The sequence below is a fragment of the Numenius arquata genome, chromosome 8 (genome assembly GCF_964106895.1).
Source record: "Numenius arquata chromosome 8, bNumArq3.hap1.1, whole genome shotgun sequence".
NCBI lineage: Eukaryota > Metazoa > Chordata > Aves > Charadriiformes > Scolopacidae > Numenius > Numenius arquata.
In genome coordinates, this window is record NC_133583.1 from 50,754,436 (window position 1) to 50,770,763 (window position 16,328).

The 16,328-nt window shown below is 48.1% G+C and overlaps 1 protein-coding gene across 1 annotated transcript in view; it reads right to left on the reverse strand.

The window, feature by feature from the left end:
• Positions 1-3,727, reverse strand: part of ERI3 (ERI1 exoribonuclease family member 3) — a 134,653-nt gene extending 130,926 nt beyond the window's left edge. The window contains exon 1 of the mRNA XM_074152128.1: positions 3,714-3,727. The gene's annotated coding sequence lies outside the window, so the exon portion shown is untranslated. The remainder of the gene's footprint in view (positions 1-3,713) is intronic.
• Between the last annotated feature and the right edge of the window lie 12,601 nt (positions 3,728-16,328).

Sequence of the window (16,328 nt, forward strand, 5' to 3'; positions counted from 1 at the left end):
CTTCCACCAGTTCCTGAGCCTCTCCGGGCCCTCTGTGAGCTGACTCAACCACAGGAACCTATAAACGGGCTAATGCAGCCGGAATAAAACACAATTAAAACAAGATAGTTTCCTGCTGGTTTCATGAGACAAATCAGCTCGGGGCCAGGCTGGATGAGTGCCAAAGCTCAAAGGAGGGGATGGGCAGAAGCGGGAAGGAGATGAGCCATTGGGAGCCACTGGTCGGCTCAGCCACTCACCAAACCCCATACTCAGACCAGAGTACGTACACCTGGGATGGCGTGTAGCACTTTGCAGGAAACGGAGAAGGTATCTTGGCTCCAGCAGCATGAACACAGTTGGAAAGCCCATCGGACCACCCTGTCTGAACCTCATGTAATGCTGGCCATAAAGTTTCCACTTCATTACTCCTGATTTGAGCCCAAGGACTTGAAGATCTTTCAGAAAAGTTTCTGGCCTTGGATTGCAGCATCAAGTATGGAGACTCCCCACTACCTTCAGACAGCTCGTTCCACTGGTCAAATCCAGTCGCTGTCAAAAAATAACACATCTTAGTTTTCATTCAAACTTTCCCAACCCTGGTCTTTGGAGGGAGTTAGGAAATTTATGGCATTTCAGTGCTCTCAATCCACAGCAGAGCTCCCAGAGCCAGAAGTAAGAGAGTTGTAGCTACTACGCTTCTAGTCAGTAAGAGCTACTATTGCATATTGGCCTAATTTAGTGGAAAGGAGACACAGCAGACCGCCCTTTGTTTAATGGAATCTAGCATGCATAATTACTTGATTTTCATACACATGAATGCCACAGTTGTTCAAACCACTTATACAGCTGCACACCACCTGAAAAATGAACCCAAGTTCACCTGAGAGTGCCAAATGAATCTCAGTCTGGATTCAGGGAGACAACACTTGCATCACCCAATACACTGGTCACTTTTGATCTTCACAAATGAACTCCAGAAATGTTAAAAGAAAGTCTGTACTCTGCCAAAGCTCTGTCCTGGTAGACAGGCAAATACTCCAAACAGAGTAGCAGCTACAATGGGGCATGGTTTCCACACAAACCAGTCTCAGTGCACCCGGAAAACCAGCCAGAGAAGATGCCGACCTTAATATTAACCCTAGAAAAAGTAATGACTGTAACAAATACAGCTGAAATTAAAAAAAAAAAAAAAATTTTTTTTTTTTGGTTGGGAGTGAAGTATTTTTACCTGTACAACATATCTGGAGAGAATACAGAACTTCTCAGCCGGCATTTGGTCAGCACAGGTAACTTCTCTTAGTTAGGGAGAGAAAAATTGCCAAATGGTATCTAGCAGCAACAGCCAGCACCTTGGCGCTAGGTCACACTTCGAGAGCCTCAATTTCTCCTCTCCCCTCATTCCCCTGCCTGCCTTGGCACCATGCTGGTGTATTAACTCAGCACTACTTGAGTAAAACACAAGGAGTCTGCACGATGACCACGGCAAGCAATAACGTGCTTCAGACCAAAGGACAGACTTGTGACAAATGAATAATTGCTTTATAGCCTTCAGTGTTCTATAGGTACAGCCCATAAGGCCGGTCCTGCACCATTTACCTGAACCTCACCAGACCTGCATTTCGTGCTCTTTTATGGGAGGTGGCTACTGGATGGATACAGGGGCAGAGTCAAATGCAAAACCTTCTCACATTTAGGTCTCTTCCAGAACTCCATTCCAAAATTTAAGGGGGAAAAAAATAATATTAAAAATACATATATATATATATATAATCAAGCCCTACCAAAGTTAACAGAGTCAAAACAAGATGAGCACTGAAACAGCTGTAATTGGGCCTCCTAAAGGAATCACATTGAGTGAAGTATTTCTCAACTGCAGAGCAGAAACTGTATGTCGTACCAGTGTATATTCAATCCAAGCGCTTCTTTATTTAGCATCAAGCACACCAGAACTTTATTTTTAATGCTTTAATGGGTTTCTTCTTTTGCGTTTTGGTAACATTCAAATCTGTCTGGCTATACACACTAACTTTAAAAAAAAAAAAACCAACAAACAAAACAACAACAAAAAAACCCCAACACACCATTCATGTAGAGCAACCCAAAGTTTGAGAGGAACGAGAACCACAAAAGGGCCGCTCTTTGAAACAAAACAAGCATTTAGTCCACACTAAAAATTAACATGAAAATTCAGTTGCAAAGGCCAGAATTCAGTACTTGAAAAGGGAAACAAAAATACATGAAATCAAATTTCCCAAGCCCACACACCGAAGAGTAACCAACTGGACTTTGAACACATTCCTTATTTTAAGAATAATCCATTCTTGGAAATAGAAGTTCAAATGCCAACTTTAACATCAAGAGATGTTATACTGTTGCAAAGAGCAACTAAGGGATTAAAAAAAAATAAATCAAGTTACCATAAAATAAATAAATAAAAAAAATCCTCAAACAACTGTCTAACAGCATCTGATGGGACAAGCACCTTCAAGATGTACCTGCCTGGAGCCCTGTACCTCATCCTTCTTATGGCACAGTGCAAGCATTAACCTATTAGATAACTTGCTGGTCCCTTGCATCGCAGCTGAAAGAATATTAAGAGTTCAGACTAAGCAGCAGCTGTCAGTGCACCCATTTCTGAAACCAAAAGCTCAGTAAGGAAAAGGGATAAGTAAAGATGTAGTAAAACAAATGGCAAACGGGCCAGCAATGACCACAAAAATCCACCAGACACAGGACTTGTAAAAGACAAAACATGAGGAGTAAACGACAACACCTTTTCATACATCTCAGTTTAGAAGAAACACCTGTAACAGTACAGTAGCAAGAAAAGGAGAAGGAAATCCTACTGCCAGTCAGGAAACAAGTAAACAGATCCTGCACTTCTAAGCCTTCTCAAGTTTACTTCAGTCTCAAGATCTGAGACAGGTGACCAGTTCAATCTCAAAAGATTTAAAAAAAAAAAAAAAAGAAAAAATAAATAAAACCAAGCCTCCTACGCCCCCATCACCTCCATCTCTGAGCCTCCACATCCCAAAAGGAACATGAAAATCCCCGGCTGCTGCTGCCTCTCGCTCACCCCACACAGGCCCCCCGCTCCCTGGGCAGACAGGTTTGTTCCCTTCCTCAAGCCCTGACGCCAACTGACCCGGCTCCAGCTGGGACCCGGGGGACCGCTGCCACCGCCACCCTCCAGACTTCCACCCACGGCAGAGCCCGGGGTAGCGGAGGGCCCGGCAGCCCCAAGCACCGGCAGAGAGGGGCCGGGGCTCGGCGTCGAGCGGACGAGGCGCCGCCACGCCTGCCCGCCGCCGCCCCGCGCCCCCACCTCCGCCCGGGGCTGCCCCCCGCTCCGTTCCCACCGGCCTCCCCACACTCCCGCCGCCGCCCCGCCCCGGCCCGCAACCCGCCTCGCCGCCCCACACCCCCGGCCTCGGGCCGCCGCCCCGGCTCAGGCCCCGCCGCCGCCGCCGGGGGGCCTGGCCGCGCCCCCCCCTCCCGCCGGCCCGGGCCTCCACCCCCCGCCCCGGGCCACAGCGGCCCCACGCCTCCGCCAGGCCTGCCGGGCCCCTGCCTCGGCCGGGCCCCGCCGCGGCCGTGCCGCCGCCCGCTGCCCAGCGGCGCCGTGTCCCCCCCACCCCCGCCGCGGCGGGGGCCGCCCCGGCCCGGCCTTGCCCGCCCCCCCCCCGCCCCGCACACACTCCGCACCACGAGTCCCCAACACCGCCACTCACCTCCGCGCACTCTGACCCCCGACCCCGCTCTGAGTGGCAGCGCCGCCGGCCAACCGCAGCGCCGCCTGCCGCCGCCGAGGGCGGGGCTTCCTCCCCGCCGCGCCCCTCCGCGCAGGCGCACACTGGCGGCCGCGGCGCGAGGTACGCTGGGGTTTGTAGTTCGGCTCCGCCTCCCTCCTTCCGCTCTGCCCCGCCGCGTGGCCGCGCCTCGACGACGACGCGGCGCCGGCCCCGCCGAGGCACGGGCAGCCGCCCGGCGGTGGCCACCACCTCCCCCGGAGTGTCCATCGGCCACTTCTTCCCCTCCCCACCGGCTCACCCCCTCGTGTCCCCTGGGGCCACCGCCTCCTGTCCCCTCTGTGCTCTGCAACTCCAGCCTTCAGCAAACCCAGCGTCAGCTGTAAATGTAATATGGCACACGCGTGGAGTTTGCCTTGGCTGCATCTGGGAGCCACCACGTCTCCCAGGATGGCGCTGCCAACGGGCACAAGTCTCATTGGGGACCCTCTGCAGGGGTCCCCCCTCGCCCCAACCCTGCTTTGGCTCAGGTCAGTGCCGCCAGCTCCGACAACTCTTTGTCGGTCCTAACGGTGCCTGGGCAGGGCTGCGCCAGTGACCACAGGTGATGCCGGCCTGTGATTCCTCCCTCCACTTGGTTTGGATTAAGGCAAAATCAGGTCCCTCCGCAAGCCTTGGGCTGTCTTTTCTCCCCCTCGCTTGGACATCGGTCGCCGGCTTCCAGTGTCTTCTGTGTTCACACAGCTCTCTGATCCTCAACCTGGGTCTGGACCTTGCCCAGGCTCCACTAGACACCCCTAAGCTGTGGCATCTCCTCCCCACACAGGCACTCTCAGCCAGGACACTCACATCTTACCTGCAACAATTCCCTAATCTAGCCTACTGCTGTGTCCATGACCCTCGGAAAGCACTGCTGCCATGACAAGCTTACTAGCTGAGGCCATTCCCCGCTTTGCTTCTCTCCTTGCCCCCCATATTAACTCACACCTCCACGTTTCAAGCCAGCAGTTCCATTGCATCATCCCTGATGCACCACACATGTGCGAAGAGCAAATTCAGAGTCACCGACTGGCACAAATAGGGCTGCAAGGGATCCTAGAGGCCACCTGGCCCACCCTCTGCCCACAGGTGGGAGCAGTCCCACCTCTCTGCCATCTTGCTGTCCTCTTCAAATCATCCCTTAAGCCTTCCTCTGGCTCCGTGCCTTAAAATAGTGGACAAAGGAAAGCACCAGGGTGCGGAGATCACTGACAGCCGCTCCACACGAGCCGGGCTGCTGGCACTTTCCTGGTGCCCCTGCCTTTAATTGCATTGCCGATTCTTCAGGATGAGGGGTTTTTTTTTTTTTGTTTGTGTGCAGCCTTGAACTTGGGAGGCCTGAATCATGAAAGTGGCATGTCAGAACGATAAAAATACCAACAGCAAATCATTTAATAATAGAAAGAGTTCCTTTAAGCCCTCTTAGATTTGGCATCTCTCAGCCTCCCACCCACATAAGCAAGGATAATGTGAAGTTTTACTTCTAAGCTTAGCTATTTCGCTGTGATTTGTCGAGCCTTTGGTGACTGATGTATGGTTTGCCAGGAGCCCAGGAGAGCGAACTGAGGGCCTTTGCGCTGTGGCGTTCCCTGAGTGATCTGTCCCTGCTCCTCCTTATCAGGGACAGAACCTGACTGAGATGTGCTTGAAATTACACTGCAACCCCCAAAGCTTGAAATTTAGGGCTGTGAGCATTTCTAGGAGGATGAGAGAGAGGAGGCCTTTTCACTGCTGACCTCTGTACCTACAGTAAAAAATAAATTTTTTCTCAGTCTAGACGAACAATGACTGGCTCATAGACGTGTGTGCATGCCCTCTTTTCATCAGCCAAGCCTGGTGCTGTTTTCCCAGGTTTGTCAGGTGGCACAGCAGGAAGGAGATTTCCTCCTGCCCATTTTTTTAGGGGGGAACCTCTTCTCCCAGCTGAGCATCTGCAATAACCAGGGGCCGCATCCTGGCTTCTGCCAGCCTCAGTGACCTTTGTGAGATCCATACAAGTTGTCCTCCAAAGACTGCAGGACAGCAATGCAATTACCTTCAGCAACTGCACTTTCAAAGAGGTTCTCTTTTCTGGCACAGCTATCAGCTGCCAAAGAAGGCACCCAAACCAGTTTGAGGAGAGCCACGGTTTGTTAAAAAGTCACTGTTTCTGCACTGTTCATATCTGAGCCTGTCTTATGTGAGTGTGCACATCTCAAATGAACACTGCAGGTCACTGAAAATGTCACCTACAGATTAATCTGGCTCACTCCAGGCTCCTGGAAAAATGAATGAGGGTGATCAATAGATATCCTGTGGCCTCCCCATCAATGCACATGGGCCCTGTAGCATCCTGGCTGGGAACAGCTCTCCTCCCCGACGGACTGCAAAAGTGGACAACCGCCATGGGGTCCTGGCCAAGCAATGCTAAGAAACTGGATCGTGCATATGGGAAAAAGTGGGCAAAAGGGCTGAGAGTTGCTGGTCAGGGTCAACTTATTTATTCCTGGTAGCGCAGCCCATGTGGGTCCCGCTATCCCATTGCCTTAGGGCTGACAGAATCAGCCCTCTGTCAGTTCCAGAGCGAGAGTGTTTCAGGAGCAGGAGTTTCTGGTGCCTTAATTGCTTGTCCTACTTTAGAGATCTTGGGATGGCTAGAAGCAGCCCAGAGGAAATAGGGTCCATGCTGGGGCCGTGTCTGGGCTGTCCTGATTTACACAAAGGACTATCTTGAAACACTGAACGGAAGGGCAACTCGAAGCTTCCAGCTCTGCCTCCCTCTCCTATGGCTGGATCCCCTGTGCTGCTGCCAGCAGATACAGCAGCCTGGTCTACAGTTAGCTATAAGTTTTATTTGTTTTAAAACCCCAACAATTTCTTAACAAAGCATCATTTCATTCAGAACAGATGTGCAGCCACCTCTGGACTGGTGGATGAACAGGACTTTACAAGAAGGCAGCAAACCAGTGGGGCAAGTTAAGGCAGAAAATATAGAATAAACCCCCTGGACCCCATGTGGCAGCACCAGGGGATCCTCTGTATGAGTAAGGGGCTGAGCCCATCCTAGTCCAAGATGAAGTATCAGGTCTCTGCCTGCTGCTGGGGCAGCGGAGAGGAGGAGGGAGGGTCCCACCGACTGCATCCCCCATCCCTGCTCCTGGTGCCTCCTTCCCAAGGGCACAGCTCCTTCAAAAACAATGGGATTTTACATGATTACACCACAAAGAAACATCACCTCATTTTAAAGGCGACTCCTTTAGTTCTGTTCAGCTGCTTGTGCTGAATGCAACTTTTAAATGTCTTATAATACACATGACAAGTAGTCTTGTATCACTGTTTTCTACTTAACAAGTTAATAATGTGCCAACCCAAATCCTTCAGTTACTAACGCCACCGGTGGGACTCATTAACCAACATGAACACATATTTAAGGGAATACTAATATTCACAATGTACATTTTTATATTCATGTTGTCATTCTTGAAACCACAGCTCAGTTCATGTATTCTGTTGAAACATTTGTTTGCAGAGGATTTCTCTCTCCCTTTTCCTCCTGAACACATATACTATCACTGGGGTATCATTCTGGTGAATGATATTAATGACAGCATGTCATCATGGAAAGCTATTCCTAGCTGTCAATTAAAGGATGTTTTGAAAGAAAGCGGCTCATTCAACCACGGTGGCAGCAAGTGTGCTTCATTGTGTGACAGTGACCCCCGTGATGAATTTGGGAGCAGCAGCAGCCGCAGCTCTGTGGGGCTGGGAGGTTTGCGGATGCAGCACAGGGCTCTTGGGTGATAATGACAGGAGATTTTAAAGGTGCTGATGTCCTTAGCAAAGGAAAGGTAAAATAGGATTTCAGATCCTAAAAGCAATCCACATGCAGGAGTATAGGCCAGGAAAGGAGACCCAGGGATACTCAGCCATTGCACTCCATCTTGTAGTATAATTTCCATCCAACATCCCAGTAAATTTATCAACCTCCATCATCAAATGTGTTTGTCTACTTGCCCATGGTAACCCAAGTAGAAGGCTTCTTCAGGTCTTCTCTGCCTGATAGATGGGAAACTTCCTCTAATTCCCAGATTAAATGTATTCACAGCTAGATGACACTCTGGCAAAATAGTCCTTTGCTTTAACTTGGTGGGTGTTTTTTTTTTTTCCCTCCCCTGGTGTATCTACAGGCAGCTCTCAGATCCCAGTCAGCTTTGTTATTCTTTGTTTTGCTGGGCTAAACAAACCACATTATTCTTGTGTCTCCTCACCACCTTGGCTTTCCGTTTCCCACACCATCTTAGCATCTGCACCTGCTCCAGTTTCAATTAAATTTTCTTGAGCACGAGTGCCCAGCCTGGTACATGGTATTCCTGAGCTGGGCTCCAAGGCCTCGTACAATATTTGTCGCTTGACCCCATAAATATCACTCATATAAACATGCTCGATTTCTATATTTCCCCCCTCAACAGGGTGGTCCACTCTCAGGGCTTTCTTGTTCCTTTTATTTTCCTAAGCACTCCTTGCACAGTAATAAAAATGTACAGACTCAGTAGGGATCTGTTTTAACTTCAAATGTGCTGATTCAGTTCAAAAACCATTAATTCAGCCGGAATCAGGGCCATGGGGTGGAAATCCTTTTCCAGTTAAAACAGAGGTGAGAGGGACAGCCTTTGGCAGGCGAGGAAATAAAGTGCACTAGAAAAACATAGCAGGACATCAGAAAGTGGCTATTGACTGGGCTATGTCAACAGACGACCAGGGAGTCTTGGACATTTCAGATGAGGATGGGATGTCTCCATAGGAGATCTGAGTAGCTTGGATTTGGGCAAAGCTCTGGGGTTTGATGGATTATATTTCTCTAGCCTGTGCTTTGCTGGGTTGGACACGATGGTCCCTGCTGGACCGCACATTGACACACAAGGAGCTGTACAAAGCTGGCCAGATAGGCTTCTCCTGTCTCCAAAAGATCCCCACTTATTTGAGGTTGCAGGAAGATGCAATGAAATGCAAAGCAAACACAAAAAACGGTGTAGCTTGGGCTGCACACCACCATGGTTCCCCTCTGCATGGGTCAGGGGCAACCGCCCCAGGCGCACAGCGCTTGGGGCTGGATGTGAAACTGCCACCAAGGTACATGTTTCAGAAGGCAGGAGCACACCCGGGTAGGTGGCTTGGGTAAAGACGGAGGGTGAAAAGTGGCCAGTGAATCCAGGTTTTGCCCCTCACCCCCATCCCGACTTTGTACATGAGATGAGCAGAACAACTTCCTGCGTGTGCCAGGAAGGCATCGGCACCGAAGCACAAAATAAAACGACCCCTCAGCAGAGCATTTCCACAAAACGTCTGACTGAAGGAAAACGTAGGCTGAACATCAGGAGAAATTCCCTGAGGCTACGATGCATTAAATTGTGGGATCACCTCCCGGGAGGAGCGATGGGAACCATGAAACCAGCCACTTACAGCACCGTAAAACCTCCCTTCGGTGCCAACCCGATTCCGGTTGAAGGGAGCTGCACTGAATCATCTACCAGGCCTTTTCCAACTCTTGCTCCTAAAAATCAGACCCAAGAAGTACAAAGAAAGATGGACAAACAGTGATGTCAATTTGCTAAAGAAATACAACCTTCTTTACATTATTGTATGTCGTAAAACCCTTGCGCTCACACTGTATACTTAATCTCGATATTCCAATGCCATCCACAAAAAAATTCAGGCTTAACCCTCACAGTTTATATTGTCACTATAAATGCTGGTAAAAAAATATTGTACAGTTGGGTGCAGTTTATTCTTTATATTTTAATGGCTATAGCAAAACTCCATTGCTAACTTGTAAAAAAAAAATTAAAAAAATAAAAAACTTGAATGTGTTTTACAGCTATGTCGTCATGGGAAAGCTGTATTTCAAAGTGAGGGCATCAAGAGCAGTGAAATGGGACATTTTTAAACATTTTAAACATTTTTAATGGGACATTAAAAAAAAACCCCACTTCACCAAAATCTCTTTGCCAGTATTTTAGCTAATAGGGTTGCAGTGTATAAAGGAAGGGTTCTGACGCCTGCACAGGCCACCCAATACTGAGCCGCTGCTCAAGTGTCTTGAACTCTAAGTGTAAATGGAAAAAACATCTAAAATTAAGCGTTTCTCCTGGAGGAACAAATTGCTGATAAAGCAAATCTTCCCATAGGACAAGCACACCTGCTGGAAGGTAGAGAGACATTTTTATGTGTGGGATTTTAACTCGAGATAAAATACTTTTCACGGGCAGTCATATGGAAGACAGCTGGCCAAAAATAATAATAAAGGAATCTGTATCCCTTGGGAAATTCTGAGGTTGCAAAAAATATGATTTTTGACCTAAGCTGGGACCAAAAGTTTAGCTCTCTGATTTTTTTCCGTTTAATGACATATTCCCAAATAAAAATAGTATATTTCTTTTCACTTTACCATTTCTTTTCTTTTATTATTACATAATTCTGCAAGTCCAAACCATCCATTACACCACACTGTTACGTTTCCTTATGCTGTATATTACATCGACAGGCATAATCTCCACCCTCTTTTAAGATCCTATTAAACCAGTGGAGTTTCTTCATGAAACTGAATATCAGGAACAACAAGGATCCCTGCGCCAAGCTGGAGGAACGTGGATTTTTGACTACTATTTTTCAAATGTGCTTTTAAAAGATGGACAGAAGAGACGAGAGCAGAAGAAAAGTGCCCAGCACAGTCCAAACAAGCACAGGGAACATGGTTATTGGAAAAACCTGAACTAGCTCTCAGGCTGGTGGCTGGCAGGAAAATGGCCTGGCACAAGCCCATTGTCACTCGTGGTTTGATTCTTGCTGTGGGCAGGGGAGCGAAACTTCACAAAGGAAAAATACTGTACCCAGAGAGCGCCTGGCTCCCCATCAGCTCAGGAGACCCCATGTTTTTGGCCAAGCACTTGGACCAAAAAGGGTATAAATGTATAACACAGGAGCAAAACAATACTGCCAGAAGGAGACGAGAAAAAAAACAAACCCATATGAATATTTTGGATAATTTCTCAGCAAAAGCTTGGATAATGTTGATACATCCTAGGAAATGTTTCCAGTTACTCCAATCAGCGTCTTCTGGTAGAAAACTGGTCTGCTGGAAAAAAATTGACCTGCTCTACCATGAAATCTCTTATGTTGATTATTTGTTTGGACTCAGCCGTGATGTTTAGTGCTCTGCAAAACTTTCTGGATCCAAAAGTCCTCTAAACTGCCCTGTAGAAACTAAATAATTACCTGGCTAGCACTCATCACTGCTGCTCCAAGTGTCCAGAGGCCAGGTCTTTAGAGTATTTCATAAATTCCTGGCCAAAGCGGCTCCTTTCATCTAACTTAAGGTCTCGCTTCTCTCTCCAGAAACACGTAACTCCAAAGCACAGCTAAATTCACCGGGACGGAGGTGCATAAGGGGTTACTCCATGGTGTAAGGGGCTGAGAGTCAGACCCTTGCTCTTACATACCTTCTGTCTACACTGCTTTAATTTCCCTATCGTCTCCCCTTCTGTTTATTCTATTTTCTGCCTCTTTGTCTTTCCCCTCCAGTGTTTGGAGACCCTCTTTCCTCTTCCAGCCTCTCTCTTCCTCCCATCGTTTCCCCCAGCTCACTCCTTCCTTCCTTCCTTTCTTTCTTCTTTCCTTCCTTCTCAGCTCTGTCCCTGGAGTTTCTATTCTCTCATCCCCCCTCCCTCTCTTCCACCAGGACTTCCCCTTCTGCCGCCAGAGGCATCTAATCTGCCAGGAGTAGGGAGGAGAAGGACATGCCTTGTCCACACAGGCCTTAGATACAGACATCCCAGTTTCCCCATGCCTGGGGACCAGTCTCAGCTCCTGCATCTCCTGCTGCTTTCAGTGGGCAGGTACCAGCTGTGCGGGTTGCCACATAGGGATGGGAACGTGTAAGGGGTCTTGGGAGACAGTGCAGAGGGGTCCAAAGGCTGGAGACCTTGGCTTCTGTGATTGCAAGCGTCCTTTAAAACCCGAGAGAAAGAGCCTGTGAGAGTGAGCAGTGCATCCTCGGCCGGACCTCCTCCTTTTTTACAGCCCTGGAGCAGCTGAGCTTTGAAATGGCAAAATTCCCTTTTCCTCACCAAATATTCTCACTTACGTTGGCTGCCATCAAAAAGCACAGCTGAGACCACTGAAATTCATCACACCTGTGACCCACGTTGGAGGTAAGAGACAGCTCCTCGATGCTGAAGAGGCCAGTGTAGTAATGTGCTACCTTATCTCTAGTGCCACTGACTTCAGTCTATTTAATTTTCCCTTTGATTTTAATATAGATTTATTGAAAACAACAGTTATCAAAACAAACTGCACTGGCAAATTGGTGTTCGTCTGTAGCTGTACAAGCACCTATAAAGCTGCCAGTGTATGAAATAAATGGCGCTATATGGGAGGTCAGTTATTGCAATAGAAGTTCCCCAAGGATTTGCACTGGGCAGTTTAATATTTTTCTTATTACCCTCTTTTCTTTTCTACTATTTATGCCTCTCTGTTTAAATTTAAAACATACAGCCATCTGCCAAGACAAGCCTCCCTGATAAAATCATCTCTGGTAAACCTTTTCATGAGTGGGCTTCCCTCAGAGCACTGGCAAATACTGATGCGTCCCATTCAAAAGGCAGGCAAATAGGGACAGGGAGGCCAGGTTTTCTTCCCAAAAGGCTTCACCACCTAGGCCAGCTCTTTTTTTCCCTCCTGCTTTTGAAAGGTTTTGACCTTATCTCATGCTCCGTGAAAAAACCTCACTGATTAAACCCGTGCTTCTCGCCATGTTATTTAACCTCCATTCAAATTCTGTGGCAGTATCCCACCTTACACCAATTGTACCTGGTGTCTGTGGGCTCCTCCCTATACACGATGCTAAAAAAATCAAATCCAATCATAGTCTAAACCCGTTCATCAGAAGAGACAAAAGGGTTTCTGTACCGATCTCCACATCAGGAGAACACAAATCAAATAACGTAACTGTCAAATGAGGAGACGAGGTGTTTAAATGCCTATAGAAAGAGGAACTCTAATTACGGAAACATCTATAATGTAACTAATATTATTTACATTAGAGCGATGCTAATCCAGACAAGGGTTAATGTCCCTGCTCCTAAAACATTACAGTTTAAATAGACAAGAGACAGTGAGAGGATGGAGGGGAGCATCAGCATGCTCATGCCTGCTCGAAGATGAAGGATGGAGGCAAACTCCTCACGATAGGAGAGGATGAAAGCGAGCCAAAATGTGCAATAATGAAGATGATTTTAGATGCAGCCAGAAAGAGCAAGTGACTTGCTCAGCCTCATGCAAGCTGCCTTGGGGGGAGGTTGGGGTTGGGGGGTGGAAAATGAATAGAAGCCGTGCATGGCTTATATGAGTTTCTTACTCACAAAAACATACTCGCCAGTGGGCAGAGCTTGGACCTCACTGAGTCACAGACAGTCTTGCACTGTGCTCTGCAAACATCCAGTTCACTGGGAATGAGCTCCTGCTGCCACTTAAAGCCAGGCTGGTAGGTTTTCAGACCAGGCTGCTCCACCTTTGTCTCCATGTGAGAGGTATCAGCCATCACCTGGGGGCTCCAGGGAACAAGGCATCTCGCTTCAGTTGACAGAGAAGGGGTCGAGCTGATGGAGAGCAAGCAAAGCCCTCCCTCTTCTGGACCTCTGGACTGATTCACCACTCAGCCCGTCACCATGCAGACAACCCACCCCACGCTCAGAATTGAACCTTCTGGCCTTAAGCTCTGCTCTTTGGAGGATCTCACACAGCTTTCCGAGACCAAAAGCCTCCTCCTCTTTCTAAGTCTGTACAAATTAGGGGCAAAAGATTAATGCAAGTGCTTTGTCCTTTATCCACTGTGGTTTCCAGCTGTGGGAGAGCTGGAGTACTGATGAGAGGATATATTCTCCTTCTCCTCAATCCTGCCGCTTCCCACTCTCTTCCCAGTAAAAAGCTCAACACTTGAAGCTACCAGTCCTTTAGAGACCACTTGGACTCCTTCCTGTCTGGCCAGTACAAACTGGGGTTGGATATGACATGTTTAGACCATATTCCATTTCATGTGAATTGCTGAAGTAGAGACAGAAAGAAGAAGTATGATCTTCTATAGATAAAGCTATTGCAATATCAAATATAGCTCTGATCTCTTCTTAAGCGGTCTCAAACATTTCTCATCCCCTTCAGAAACTTGCTGTAAAAAATAACAACCCAACACACCTAAAATAAGATGAAAATCTTCTGCATTTGGAGGGGAAGGATTCACACGGTTTGGCACTGGACCCCGCAGATTTTCCAAGGCTCTAGTAACAGTTCAGCACAAAAGGGGAAGCCAGCAGACGAGTAGCAGAGCATTAACAAGTCTGAATGACACGTGCAGCCAGATTGTCTGCTTCGCTGACAATTGATGCCATCCCCATTACTGGGAAAATATTGTAAGCAGGCTTCCATAGCGCTCTGCAGCTTATTGCTACAGATAGCCAGTGTTTCTTGTCATGGCTTACGGCTTTTGTGAGCTGGTGTAAAATGGCTTGCTGTTCCCATGCCCGAATTTACTGGTGGAGGCAGCTGATGCACAGCCAGAGCGTGCCTCTCCGAGCATCTTGTCTGCTTTGGGATTCTGAAAAGTAGCAACTGTATTATAAATACTACTCTGGCACAGCTAAAGAGACAGTCCTCACCAGAGAAGCTCGCTGTTAAGTCTCACTGTTGAGGATCAAATACAGTACAAGGGAAAGGGAGTCCCGCAAACAAGAGCCGAACCTGTGCAAGGAGAACATAAGGCTCTCCGCAGATACTCCTCTAAATGGGACCATTGGGGAGGCCCAGGCTGAGATATTTTTGTCAGACAATTTATTCTCACCATCTCAGCAGCGCTGGAAGAAGAGTGAGTGGTATGGAGGGCAAGGCCAGGGGGGCAGGAGCCCCTGGACGGTGGGAAGGTGCAGGTGAGCACCCCACAGCAGCCTTGGGGCAGGCAGCGGAGGGCTGAAGGAGCGGATCCAGGCAGGCAGGGACCACGGGTGATTCCTTCAAGTAATGCTCTGTTAGAAAAATGTTTGAGAAACACAGTGCTAAAGTGCTCCCCTTGTTTCTGTTAATATTCCTTCTTCACTCACGCTCTCCATTTCTTTTTCTTTCACCCCTGAAGAGGCTCATAAGGAAAGACAAGCAGTTTGCCTCTCCTGGCAGCGGAGATGTGACACAAGCATGTGGTTTCACATTTTCACATCCCTCTTACATCCTCCACCTACAGTCAAAAGTACTCTGTAAGGTAAACAGCTGTAGCGGGTAGGCAGAGCAGGGGATGGAGGGAGAGGAAGGAACAGGAAGAATCGGAGGCTGAGGCAGAGCATCCCTGTGAATCACAGCAATTTCCTCTGATCCTGTTTTATCATTGGGGGTGGGAATGTAAAAGATGCAGAACCTGTGTGAACAAGGTCAAATTAAATCACATTTCCAGGCTGGGGAAATTACTTTTGCCTGCAGCAAGAGAGGTGCACAACACGAATGAAGTAGGGGAGGTTCATGCCACCAGGCATGCTGAATCCAGCTAATGCAAGACAGAGGGAATTTATAATTAGCCCACTGAAATACATCCCTGCAGGATTTCGGTGGAGGGGGGGATGTCACACCAATTGAACATGTAACAGAAAGACTAACGGATCTGATTTCAAACCTATTGCTCCTTATGGAAGACAGCTCATCCTTATCTCAATGGACATGCGTTTCTGTCTAATGAGATGACATTACTCAACAGGGTCAACTACCTACACACTCTGAAGACGTAAGAGACCCTTAACATCTCCAGGACAATTCAAACCTGACTCAGCTTCAAGAACACCAATGGGAGAAAGGCCCAGATGCTGCTGAAGCTCAAGATTTCCTAGAAGAGCACACAGATTGTCAGGTCTATTTAACATCTCTTGGTCAAACCCTACGCCTGTTTCTCACTGGCACAGCCTTGAGGGAGGGAGAACAAAGCTGCAGCATGGGTGGCTTGATGGACCAACGGAAGGATGGATGGAAAGGAGTCTCCTGAAAATCAGCCGAAGAACGCGTGACTGGAAGAAGTGGCCTTTCACGTACTTCACATAAAACAGGGAGAAGTGAATACAGCCTCCCATGCAGCCTCGCTAGCTATGCATGATGCATTGCAGGCACATGGGAATCAGTGTGTCTGCCTTCGCTAACTCACTGTCTCAGCACTAACAAAGGAAAGGGGGTGAGGTAGTCTGTGCAGGGGATGGCTCTCAACTCTGAAATGCCAAATTTGGGTTATTGTAGTGGAATTTTTTTAATCCCAAGCATCCCTCGTTCCCTTCAATTTTTATTAGAGCTGTAGGAGGAAACACAGGAGTTTGGGGATGGACCAGGCCTAGAGCTCACCTAATCCATGTCTTGCCCCTGCTGGTAGTGGCACTGCCAAAAAGGCACAGCGGGCGTGCAAGAAACCTTGCAAGGGAAAACCACACTGGCAGGACAATCCATTCCTGGGACAGTTTCCTTTTCAAGCCAGCTACTGGTCCAACCCGTAGTGTAAGGGTTTATGCC